The sequence below is a fragment of the Cebus imitator genome, unplaced genomic scaffold (assembly GCF_001604975.1).
Source record: "Cebus imitator isolate Cc_AM_T3 unplaced genomic scaffold, Cebus_imitator-1.0 Scaffold54, whole genome shotgun sequence".
Taxonomy (NCBI): Eukaryota; Metazoa; Chordata; class Mammalia; order Primates; family Cebidae; genus Cebus; species Cebus imitator.
The window spans coordinates 7,964,490-7,978,304 of record NW_016107369.1 but is presented as its reverse complement, the minus strand read 5'-3'; positions in this window follow the sequence as shown (position 1 = coordinate 7,978,304).

The window sequence follows — 13,815 nt, the reverse complement described above, 5'->3', positions numbered from 1 at the left end:
TTGGGAGGCCAACGTGGGCGAATCACTTGAGATCAGGAGTTCAAGGCCAGCCTGGCCAACATGGTGAAATCCCATCTCTACCAAAAAAATGCAAAAATAAGTCAGATGTGGTGGTGTGCACCTATAGCCCCAGCTACTTGGGAAGCTGAGGCATGAGAATCGCTTAGACCCAGGAGGCAGAGGTTGCAATGAGTTGAGATCTCACCACTGCACTCTAGCCTGGGTGACAGAGTGAGACCCTGTCTTAAAAAAAAAAGTGAGTTTCTCATCTCTTCCCCCCACTCCACTAGTAAGCACAAATATCTTACAAATTTTCGGAGAGGGGTTTGTGTGAACTTGACAGCCTAGTGCCTGAGGCTTAGCTTGGGATCCTGCAACTGTGCATGGGCACCCATCATCAGACACAGCCTTCTGATCACTTGAAATGGTTTGGCTGTGTCCCCACCCAAATCTCATCATCTTTAGCTCCCATAATTCCCACGTTTTGCAGGAGGGATCCAGTGGGAGATAACTGAATCATGGGCATGGTTCCCCCATACTGTTCTCATGGTAGTGAATACATCTCACGAGATCTGGTGGTTTTATAAGGGGAAACCCCTTTCACTTGGCTTTCATTCTCTCTTTGCCTGCCACCATGTAAGACATGCCTTTTTTTTTTTTCCCTTGCCTTCAACTGTGATTGTGAGGCCTCCCTAGCCATATGGAACTGTGAGTCCATTAAACCTCTTTTTTTTTTTTTTTTTTTTTATAAATTACCCAGTCTCGAGGATGTCTTATCAGCAGCATGAAAACGGACTAATACGCCACCTCTTGTCACATGCTCCAGCCTCCTCACAAACCTCTGTTGTTGCTGTTCCCAATCCCAGTCCCCAGTAAGCCCCGAAGCTGAGAGCCGGGTACAGGCTGTTGCAGTGGCTGAACCAGATCAGAACCAGAGCTGCTGGCTTACTGGCTGCAGGCAGCTTGTTCTCTGCCCTCTACAAGGATCTGGGATTTATTTAGCCTGTTTCCCTGGCAGCGCTGGTTACAGTGGCGGCATCTGCTTCCCCATGAGGCTGAGTGAGTCACAGCCACCTACACTAACCCTTGGCACAGCACAACTCTGTTCTGCTGGAGACCATCAACAAGAAGCCAGCAGGAAGATGCCGGAACACAGGCTGGGTACAGACAGTGCACTGGACGTGGGGCCCTGGAAAGGGCTTACCTACCTCCTCGTGCAAAAGAGGTTAAGGCTGCAGCTGAGTTAACCACAGCAGGTTCTCCCCGCAAAAGCTAAGTCTGCTTTAACCTGATTCAAAGTGGCTCACCTTGGCTGCTGCCAGCAGCTGCAAGTGCTCATCAGAGAGGCCTGCAGGTTTTTGGACTCCAAGTCCATGGCTCTTTTCACTGTGCAATGATCAGCCCTCAAACTTGTCTTTCCACGGTCACCTTTGCACCCATATTGATCCCAGGTCCCTCTGGCTGTCAGCCCCAGGACCTTCCTTTAAGACGTCATCTGTCTCTCCTCTGGGCAGCAGTACTCAAACTAGATTCTTTCCCAGGCCCACCCCTTACGGAAACTTTTCTTTCCTCCATCTTTTATCCCATTCTTATCTGAATAATCTAAAAAAATTTAGTTGATCCAGTGTCATTAATGACTACTAACAGGTTATAGCGCCAGTCTCACAGGTGTTGCATTTACTCTTGACTTTGAAAGGCACAACATCAGTCTTCGGCAATGGTTTCTCAAAATACAGTCCCTGGACCCGTAGCATCAGTTTCATCAGGGAGTTATTAGAAATGCACATTCTCAGTCCCCACTCCAAACAAATCACATCACAAATGTAATGTGGGCACTGACAATCTATTCAAATGAGCCCTCCAGGGACTCAGATGCAGGCCAGGGTCTGAGGACCCCGGGTCTAAGGAGAGGACCTATAGCAGTGTGTTTCCCACCCTGTGGAGAAGGGAGAATTTTTGTCCGTTCTGTTTGTACTCACAGCACAGCCACAAATATCTCTCTTGTTTCATGCAAGCCACAATGAATGGGCTTGAGTAGGCAAAGACCCCATTGGCTCCAAATCTGGGGATTTTCCTGTGTCCTTTCTCTAGACCGTTTGAGTCACATGGAAAGAAACTGGTGTTTTTTTTCCTGTGTAGAAAAGGGCAGCATTGCCTCACCTGCCACAGAGAGGGCCTTACAGGTAAGATGAAACCCACCCATTGGAAATGAACAATCTAGCTATTCTGTTTCCTAAGAGCTGAGGAATTCAAGCAGAGGGAAAAGAGACTGATAATATTTACTAATCAACGTGCATTACTCTTTCTTCTATCACTTCTTTTTGAACATTTACAGACTGCCCCTATGCTCAGCCCCATGGCCCCGCCCTCAAAGAACTTAGAGGAGAGTGAGACCGTTAGTCAGAATGGGTTGGGCTCTGCCATGGTAGCAAACAACCCCAAAGCCTCGGGGCCTTAACTTAACAAAGGCTCATCTTGCAAATGCTTCACATCCAGTGAGGGTCTGCTCTGCTCCACAAAAGCAATCAGGGGCTCAGGGTAATGGAGAACCCAGTGTCTCGTAACTGCCCTGGTCATTGCAGCAGGAGAAGGAACAGCTGGAGATGGTCAGGTACCCACCCAAAAGTAAATTTCAACACTTCTGCTTACATCTCACTGGGCAGAATCAGTCACATGGCTTTTCTAACTCCAAGGAGCCAGCAAGTGTATGCCAAAAGAGAGAAACATGGGTATAGTTGGATACTAAAAGACTTTACCACACTAAGACCACTCATTTATTCATTCACTTATTCTCGAATAAATATTTACAGAATGCTTACTGCATATTAAGCACTGGGCCAGATCCTGGGGATATAGCATCACCAGAGTCGCTGCCTTTACACAATAGTAGAGACAGCCATTAACATTACATTCATGCAGTTAGCGCCCCCTGCAGGTGTGCAACACAGGGGCCTGCTGTCTTTTCATTTTCTTTTATGTTATGTTTGATCATTACTATCTATCTTCCCCACCAGAAAGTAAAGTCAGAAAGCAGAGATTTTATCTGAGTTGCTCACTGCTATATTTCTGGAGTTTAACACAGTGCCTGGTGACCTCAGTAAATATTTAAGTAAATGACTGAAAATGAAAAATTATCGACCGTGTTCCCCATCAGTCCCTGCCCTCATGGAGCTTATAATCTGCTGAGTCAAGAGTTGTGTAAACAATTAGTTGAAGTATTGAGAAAAATCACACACTAGACAGAGTGAAGTACAGGTCAAGTAAAAACCTGGGCCACGTGCCTTCTGAGCATGGAAAAGCCAGGGATCATTTTTGACCATGGGTAGGATCAGGGAGATTAACCTTGTTTTACAGGTGAAAAACGAAGAACCAGAGAGGCTAGCAGTGGGCCTGCCCATCAAGGAGTGAGCAGCAAGGCAGGTAGAAGAATCCTGACCTACCTCTTGTTCTGGTGTTTTTGCTTCTCTGCACACTAATAACTAACAAAGCTTTATATCGTCAGCCTTCCCTACCTGCTTGTTCCGCATCCATGGATTCAACCAATTGCAGATTGAAAATATTAAACAACAGCAATAAAAATAATACACTTTGAAAAAACAATACAGTATAACGACCATTTGTATGGCATGTACATTTTATTAGGTATTATTAGTAATCTAGAGATTAAAGTATATGGGAGGATGTGTGTAGGTTATATGCAAATACTACACCATTTTATAGTAAGGACTTGAACATCCTTGGATTTTGGTGTCCTGGAATGAGGGGGTCCTGGAATCAATTCCCCTCAGATACCAAATGATGACTGTATTTGTATAGCACTTTACCACTTTCCAGCAGCTTTCACATACCACGTATCTACAACTACCCTTTAAGAATTAAAAGTCTTAAAAGTCTCTCCCTGGTCCCCACCCCACCATCCTACACCCAGCCTCAGAATTTGGTTTTCTTTTGATGTCTCTTTGCCTCTGGGAGGAGATGTGGGATGTGTTTGGTTGTGAGGATGGAACATCCAGTTCTCCTTGCCCTGCCCAACCTCCCAGCACTTGCCCCCACACCTGCTCCCCAGCTGCCCAGAAGCACCGCATAGAAGAGGCAGCTTTTCCGAAGGGCATCTGCAGAGCACATGGGAGGCCTAGGTGGAGGATGTCTGAACCAGAACCTTCTTCCCCTGCAGGCAAGAAAAGGGCTCATTATTTTCATTGGAGCTTGCAAGTAAAAACAATTACATAAGCTTCCCATCTGGCTTCCAAAGCATTTTTGAAACAATTCCATTGCCAGTCCATTCATTTTATGGGAGCTCTAAAGACAGGGCACAGTTAGAGTTTATCACTGGGAATCTTTGTCTCTCTGTGTAGCCTTTGCCCCCTCTGCAACCTCACTCCTGTCTTTCTGTCCTTTCCTCTCTCACCTGCCTTCCTTCCCTTTCTGCAAATCTCTCCTCCATGAGCCAAGGCTCTGTTCAGCCTAACAAGCATTTCCTTAGAGCCCGCTCTCCACCGGGCCCCTGCTTGGTGCTGGGGATTCCAGGATGGGCAGGACAAAGCCAGACACTCACAGAGCTTAAAAGGGGTGAGGTCCATTCATGACACCTCCTGAGATGCCTGCTTTCATCCTATTCCACCTTCTGCCTTCGCCATTTCACAAAACATGTGTCCTTCTGAGATTCTTCCATGTGCTAAGTAATGAACTAAGGGTTGATATGCATTATTATTATTATTATTTTTAAAGATAGATTATCACTCTGTCGCCCAGGTTGCAGTGCAGTGGCACGATCTTAGCTCACTGCAATCACCACCTCCCAGGTTTAAGAGATTCTCCTGCCTCAGCGTCCTGAGTAGCTGGGACTACAGGTGTGTGCCAACATGCCCGGCTAATTTTTGTATTTTTAGTAGAGACGGGGTTTTGCCATGTTGGTCAGGCTGGCCTCAAACTCCTGACCTCAGGTGATCCACCCACCTTGGCCTCCCAAAGTGCTGGGATTAAGGCATGAGCCACCACGCCCAGTCGACATGCATCCTTTCATTTCATTTTTCACATCAGTTATTCTTATTCTCTTATTATGCCCAATTTTAGATAAAAAGACTATGGCTCAAGAGGTTCTGTAAGTTGCCCCAAGGTCACACAGCTAGGAAAGGGCCCAGCCAGTATCCTCCCTCCATAGCCTGCTCTCCGGCCCCATCCTCCTCCTGGGCCACGCTGCCTTCACCAAAATGCTCAGAATAAAAAGAACAAAGAACTGGACAGAGAGGTAGCACCATCTCTACCACTCCTCTCTTTTAAGAGTTGGCTTTTTCTTTTTTAAATTGGCAAGTAAAGATTGTATATATTTATGGTATAAAACATGGTGCTTGTATACATATATATATAGAGAGAGACACACACACTTTGTAGAATTGCTAAATCAAGCTATTTAACATATGCATTACCTCACACACTTATTTTTGTGGTGAGAACACTTAAGATCTACTCTCTTAGCAATTTTCAAGTACACAATATATTGTTATTAACTATGAGAGTTTGCTTTAAAAAAAAAAAAAAAACAGTCTAGTGATTCTTTCTAAAAACCAAGGACTTGCGTACCTTAGAGATTAGTCTCCTCATATCCCTGAAGTTTTCAAAACCAGATGTTTTGCACACTGCTTTTTGTTTATTTGTTTTCGAGACAGCGTCTTGCTTTGTCACCCAGACTGGAGTGCAGTGGCTCAGTGGAGCAATCGCAGCTCACCACAGCCTCCAGCTCCCTGGCTCAGCCAATTCTCCTGCCTCAGCCTCCAGGGTAGGTGGGACTACAGGTGTGCAGCATCACACCGGCTTAATTTTTGTATTTTTTGTAGAGATGGGGGTCCCACCATGTTGCCCAGGCTGATCTCAACTCCTGGGCTCAGGGGATCTGCCTGCCTTGGCCTCCCAAAGTGTTGACTTACAGGCATGAGCCACCATGCCCAGCCTTGATGACCTCCTTACTGCCCAGAGAGCAGAGAAACCTTTCCTGCCTAGCCTGTGGAGTCAGTCTTGGAAGTCATCTCTGGAGTCTGGCAAGCCTCATAGATATGGGCTAGCTTTTCACATCCTTGGAGGGGGTTTCGATGATCTGAGTAAGAAGAGGTGCACACCGCCAGTTTACTCGCAAGCTTCACTCTTAGCCCTCCTTAACCCTACAGTTCTCTGGGGAGGGGAGGAGATGGCAAAGACCCTCCCCAGGGAGGTTTCTGAAGGGTCACAGCCAGGAAACGAAAGTGCTGGGGAGTGATGTGGTGGTCTGCGTGTAATCTGCCTGTGTGTGTGGTTTTCAAGTATCCTCCTAAAACGAGCCAAATGTCCAGGAATGGACAGAATCCACAGTAAGATTTTGTGATTTTGGTGTCTGAAGCTGTCTGCATTTTTTTTTTCTTATTCCACCTCGTCCACCCACTCCAGCCAGCTCAAATTCCCTGTATCAAAAGTATGGAGAGAAGAAGATGTCAGGAACGTGTGAGAACGCCCCCAGACGATCTTTTGGAGTAACCATGCCCTCCCAGACAATTTTGGTGCTGGCTGCCTCCAGGAACCCGACTCTGTCATTTTCTATTTCGCTCCACGGATCAAGCCTCTGCAAAGCCTTCACACTGAGCCTTGCCTTGCAGGCAGCCTTTGTGAGGCAGTCATCATGGCTCAGTAACTGCAGCAGGAAGAGGCAGACATGGAGCTAAAAGCATAGCAGCTGAGATTCCAGAAAAACGGGATGTTCTGCAGTTAGCATCAGGTTAGTCTACCAGTGAGAGTGGAGCTGGGTCATAGGCCCAGGTTCAGGGTAAGGATCCTGAGATGGTGTGGCTGTGTCACCACCCAGATCTCATCTTGAGCCGTAGCTCTCATAATTCCCACCTGTTGCAGGAGGGACCCAGTGGGAGGTGATTGAATCATGGGGGCGGTTTCCCCCATACTGTTCTCATGGTAGTAAATAAGTCTCATGAGATCTGATGGTTTCATAAGGAGTTTTCCCTTTTGTTTGACTCTCATTCTCTCTTGCCTGCTGCCATGTAAGATGTGCTTTTTGCCTTCTGCTGTGATTGTGAGGCCTCCCCAGCCATGTGGAACTGTGAGTCCATTAAACCTTTTCCTTTATAAATTACCAGTCTCAGGTATGTCTTTACCAGCAGAGTGAGAACAGACTCATACAGACCCCGGTCTCTGAGAAGTCCAGTTCTAGAAGAACTGAGTTACTGGCGGCAGGACTCACATGGTGCACGGTGAAGAACAATACCCTGTTTCAGCAATCCAGGTGGGCACTTTCGTGTCTCATCCATGACTTTTTTTTTTTAGAACTGGGACCTAATGTCAGAGTCATAGACAAAACAAGAGTAACTCAATGCCGAATGATGGAGAGTGAAAGCTGAGCTGCAGAAATTTCTCCAGCTAAAGTCAGGCATACTGGGCACCCTTTTTCTAGGACTATCTCCCCAGTTAGGGCACACCCCTCACAGTTACTTTCCCCACATATTCCCACCCCAGTAGCTCCCATGGCTACTACAGAGCCATCAGCTATGTTGGGTCCAGGTGATTGACTGGCCCAAGGGCGACTTGTGATCAAAGATAAGCCAACCAGGGCGCTTTCCAGAGATGCACAGATGTGGGGCTCTAGTCTTTGAGACGGCTTCTCCCTGGTGCCAGTAGCAGACCCTGTCAGTGTCTGATGCATGTCCCCTCATCATTGCCCACTCACTCTGCCATCCATCTGTTTTGACTTCACATGATACATTCCCTTTAAAGAGTTCTCTGCACATTCTATTGACCCACAGGTTCTTCAGGTAGTTAATGTACCATTAATAATCTGATATTCCTGCTCCCTTTCCACTTACAATTTGCTCTGTTAAATGCCAGAAGATCAAGAATGATTTAGTCATTTTTTTCCATTGGGTTTTACACAGCTTCTTGCAGAGCAGTTCAAAAAAATTCTTAATTTTGAAGTGAAAAAATCCCTGAAGCTCTACAGCCCCTCCCCAGTATGCAGAACCTTTATGGTATTTGGAGTTTCTGAGTGGCCCTTTCTAATACCAGACACCTGAGCCAAACCTTAGTTAGTTTCAATAAAACCTCCTCAAGCTTGACGTTAGGTGAACTTCAAATAAGTGGTATTCCTCAAGAAACAGACTGATTCTGACACAGAACCTCATTTAGCTATTTTTGTGCTACGCGCTTGCTTCATCTAGTAGACAATAAACTTTTGGAGGAGAAGATGTGAGTGTTAGATATCTTTGTATTCCTCAGCTCAGTGCCTTACACTTTATAAATATTTAATAAGTACAAGTTTGCCACATGAATGAATCAATCACATTTCCTATGTTAAGTACAAAATTAATGATTTAAGCATCATGAATCAAATAGATAACCTCACTAGGATACATTTTAAGGGATGCTGTTATAGACCTAATGGGTGCTTTTATAATGGACCCTCAATATTACTAAAATTCAGCAAAACTAATAGGCACTTTATTTTTGCATATAATACACCCAACTGCTAAGAGCCAAGTTTCCAAATATGTATACTACATAGAGAAAATCTCCTGCCTTTCCCATCAAAGAGTGTTTAACTCTTTGAGGGAACAGGGAAGTCTCTCTGGTTAAGCAGAAATGGAATCTGCCCAAGGGCATGGAGTAGACACTTTGAATGATCGGGGAGTATTTGGTTAGTCTGGCATAGGCCAGTATTCAATTAGAAACAAGAGGCTGGGTGTGGTGGCTCATGCCTGTAATCCCAGCACTTTGGGAGGCCAAGACAGGTGGATCACGAGGTCGGGAGATTGAGACCATCCTGGCCAACATGGTGAAACTCCATCTCTACTAAAATACAAAAAATTAGACATGCATGTGACGCATGCCTGTAGTCCCAGCTACTCGGGAGGCTGAGGCAGGGAAATCACTTGAACACAGGAGGCAGAGGCTGCAGTGAGCCGGGATCGTGACTGCACTCCAGCCTGGCAACAGAGCAAGAGTCTGCCTCAAAAAAAAAGAAAAAAAGAAAGAAGGAAACAAGAGAGAGCCCTTCCTACTACCTCAATCCAGAAAGCAGGAGTCATGGCACCCCTGAAAGATGCTGTGGGGAGATCCCACAGGAAGTGGATCCAGAGAGGTCCTGCTGGGTGGCAGATCCAACAGGACACGAGTGGGGACAGAACAACCCCACAGGCCCATGGAGAGAAGCAACAGCTCTAGGGACAATGTGGGCTTCCAAAGACCTGGGACCCAAGGTTACTTCAGCTGCCCACCTCCTGCTGCACGCAGACTCCCACCCACAGCCTCGGATTTTTGTGTAGGGGGCAAAGGCAGTCCACCACTCTCAGAGAAACACAGGGACAGGGGCACAGAAATTCCCACTGCTTGTGGGCCAAGAGAGAAAATTAGAGGGCCTGAGGCAGAGAAACACCGTGCTATACACCTCCACGTTGACTCTACTTCCAGGCAGGCGACCTGGGTGAGAAGCGCACACACAAATAGATGAATGTGTCGAATGCTGGTTGGCTCAGTGGAAGCATCCAGCTGGAGAGAAGCCTCTGCTCCCTGTGGCCTCTCTGGGCTTCAAGTCTTCCCATCTCTATCTGGTGCTGGGATAGGTCCTGCTGCTGGAGGCCGTGTGCGGTTCACCCAGTGTCCACTTCATCCTACAAAGGTAACAGTACCCTGGTTTTCCTCTGGGGACCCAGCCTTCCCCTATGCTTAGTCCCCATCTTCCTGCTCTAGAAGTAGACACACATGCCCTGTGCTGGCCAGCGGGTTCCATCTCCCTGGCCACGGCACTAATTTAAGGGGAGGATGTGTGACCAAAGCTCAAGGGGTCAGCCCAGGGTTCGTGGCTGGAATGGAGGAAAGAGGCACCCTTTTTCCATGGAGTGAGGCCAGATATTTGGACTGGGGGCGGAGAAGCGAAGGGCATTGTGTGGGGAGTGGGTGCCTGAGAATGAAACCAACAGGGGAGGTCAAGGAAGATAGCACAGGCTTGGCTCAATCCCTTATATCAGCCAAGAAACCTGCTGTGCTTAAACCAGATTGAGTTTTTAGCACTTACAAATAAATGAACTCTTCATCTGAATACAACTGCTAATGGTCCCCCCATTAGAAAAGGAAACAAAAGGAAGGAACAAGCCCTGTGCCACAGAGTGAATTACCACGGTGCCAACTTTGAAGGGTCCCCGTTTCGTGCCCTTCTCTTTCTCCTCCAAGAGCATTCACCACACAGGCAATACTCCTTTGAGAGGCAGCCTGTGAATCCCAACCAGGGAGCATTTTGCATCATGGTGTCTGATGGTGGAGCGGTGGGTTTTCTGTAAGTGTACTTAAATACCTTCACAACCAGTTTTAGACTTTTCATCCCATAGACCAGAAAATTGCTGAAATTAGTAGACATTTGAAGTGTCTCTTCCTTAAGCCCAGAAAAGATTTCTGCTGTTGCTATGTTTAAAAACCCACAGCAAGTTGTTTTGGCTTATGTCTTGTTGTTATATAATAAACATGATAAGCTCTGTAAGCTTGGAACACTGGTTGCAAGGATGAAAACAGAGGCCTTGCAATAATATGTGCCCTGGAGATGCTTTGTAGAGGGTGGGGGGAAGATAATAGTTTTTTGTGAGTGTTTAAATAACAGTATGTGTGGAGTAGATTCAAAATTGCTATGTAAATTCCTAAAGGAAACAGTAGGGGAAAAAAGAAGGTTATGGATTAAAAGGAAGAGGTTATATATTAATGCAAGGGAAAAATATAATCAACAACCAAATAAGAGCTATTTTTAATAAGACAGAGGACCCAGGAAAGGTGGACTGATCTATTGTAGAAAGAAGATAAGCTTTCTATGCCATGTAACAAATTACTATAAACCTAGCCACTTAATAAAACACAAATTCATGATCACCTAGGAGCTCAGAGCAGTCCCTGGTGACAGCCAGCAAGAAAGTGGGGCAGAAGTGAAAGTGTGATGTGGCTGGGTTCTCTGCTCAGGGTCTCATGAGGTTGGCATCAAGAATTTAGTTGCTTGTGGTTGTAGGACTGAGTTGCCCACTCTCCTGCTGGCTATCACCGGGGACTGCTCTGAGCTCCTGGATGCCTCTCTTATTTTCTAATCCTGTAGCCCTCTTACAATGTATGTATTGGCTCCTTCAAGAAAAATTCCTGTCATGCTTCCAATCTCTGACTTCTTTGATGTCTAACCTCCACACCCTCTTTTAAAGAGTTCACTTGGTTAGGTCAGGCCCACCCACTCAAGGGATGGGATCACACAGCTTGTGCACTTGGGTGCAGGAATCTTGGCAGCCACTTTAGAATTCTATTATACTGATCAAACTTTTGTGCCAAAGTAGGGACCCAAAATGTGTAATTTTAATGCACTACATTATGGACGGAATGTTTGTGCCTTGTCTCACCACAGTTCATTTGCTGAAGTCCTAACTCCCAATGTGATGAGATTTGGAGGTGGGCCCTTTGGGAGGTAATTTGGTTTAGATGAGGTCATGAGAGTGGGCCCCCGTGATGGGATTGTCTTATAAGAAAAGGGACTGAGTGCGGTGGCTCACGCCTGTAATCCCAGCACTTCGGGAGGCCGAGGTGGGTGGATCACGAGGTCAAGAGATCGAGGCCATCCTGGCCAAGATGGTGAAACCCCATCTCTACTAAAAATACAAAAATTAGGCGTTTAGCACGTGCATGTAGTCCCAGCTACTTGGGAGGCTGAGGCGGAAGAATCGCTTGAACCCAGGAGGTGGAGGTTGCAGTGAGCCAAAACTGTGCCACTGTGCTCCAGCCTGGGTAACAGAGCAAGACTCCATCTCTCAAAAACAAAAAAGGAAGAGAGACCACCCACTCTTTCTCTCTTTCTCTTTGTCATGTGAGGAACACACAGTGAGAAGGCAGCCATCTGTAAGGCAGGAAGAGAGCCTTCCTCAGGAGCTGAATCTGCCAGCATCTTGATCTTGGACTTTCCAGCCTCCAGAACCATCAGAGAGAAATGTCTGTTGTCTGAGCCACCATATGTTATGCTGTTACAGCTTCAACATGAGCCTTTTGTAACATAGGCTGGACAAAGGCTGTGAAACTCTCGGTATCTCAGTATCTAGAGTTTTCCAATGTGTATGCCCTTCCTTATACACTTCATTTGTTTATCCCCTTATTCATTCAACAAAAGAGCTCCTATTATTTTATTTTACTTATGAGAAAGGGTTTCACCATGTTGCCAGGCTGATCTCGAACTCCTGACCTCAAGTGATCTACCTGCCAAGGCCTCCCAAAGTGCTGGGATTACAGGTGTGAGCCACTGTGCCTGGCCAAGGAGCTGCCATTATCCTCTCGGCACTGGGCTGGACCCCAGGGCCAAGACTAGGCTGGGGCCAATAAGGCACTGAGAGCACAAAGTTTAAGGAGAAACTCATTTGCACAACCCTGAGAGAGAGTGCCACCTGACATTGCCTGCCCTCCACCTTCTCCTGGCCCTTCCAGGCACAGGGGAAATAAAGACTTTATTTTTTAAGCCACTTTTTTCCTCAAGACACGCACAGGTTAAGAGGTCAGAAGCAGGGCATACCATACTGGCTTTTGCAACCTCAATTGCTCATCTCACGAAAGTACAAAACGTCCCCTAAGAACAGCTGAGTATAATTTGATGATTCAAAAGTTTAAGAGTCATTTTTAACACTATTAAAAGAAAATGTGACACTCATATAAACTTGACACTACATGTCACTGAATCATAACTCTGAAGAAATCTTCACCACCTGTTGCTCCATTGAAATGATGATACAGTTTTCTCACATTCCATGAAGAAGCCCATGTTTCTCAGGCACAACGTAACTGCCTCTTTCACTGACATTTTCTCTCTCCTTCTGTTTTTGGTTTTGTTTGTTTGTTTGTTTGAGTCGAGATCTCACTCTGACACCTAGGATAGAGGGCAATAGTGCAATCTCAGCTCACTGCAGCCGCAGCCTCCTGAGGTCAATCGATCCTTCCACCTCAGCCTCCCAAGCAGCCGAGACAACAGGCATGCACAACTTTGCCCAGCTAATTTTGTTATTGGAAAGGGGTCCCAATCCAGACCCCAAGAGAGGGTCCCTGGATCTCCTACAAGAAAGAATTCAAGGCAAACCCGTAAAGTGAAAGCCCGTTTACCTCAGGGAGTAAAAGAATGGCTACTCCATAGGCAGAAAGGCCCGTAGGGCTGCTGGTTGCCCATTTTTATGGTTATTTCTTGCTTATATACTAAACAAGCGGTGGACTATTCATGCCTCCCCATTTTAGACCATATAGGGTAACTTCCTGACTTGCTGTGGCATTCGTACACTGTCATGGCGCTGGTAGGAGCGTAGCAGTGAGGACAACAAGAGGTCACTCTCATCACCATCTTGGTGTTGGTGGGTTTTGGCTGGCTTCTTTTTTTTTTTTTTTTTTTTTGAGACGGAGTTTCGCTCTTGTTACCCAGGCTGGAGTGCAATGGCGCGATCTCGGCTCACCGCAACCTCCGCCTCCCGGGTTCAGGCAATTCTCCTGCCTCAGCCTCCTGAGTAGCTGGGATTACAGGCACGAGCCACCATGCCCAGCTAATTTTTTGTATTTTTAGTAGAGACGGGGTTTCACTATGTTGACCAGGATGGTCTCGATCTCTTGACCTCGTGATCTACTCGCCTCGGCCTCCCAAAGTGCTGGGATTACAGGCGTGAGCCACCGTGCCCGGCCTTGGCTGGCTTCTTTACTGCAACCTGTTTTAACAGCAAAGTCTTTGTGACCTGTATCTTGTTCTGACCTCCTACTTCATTCTGTGATTTAGAATGTCTGTCTAGGAATGCAGCCCAATAGTTCTCA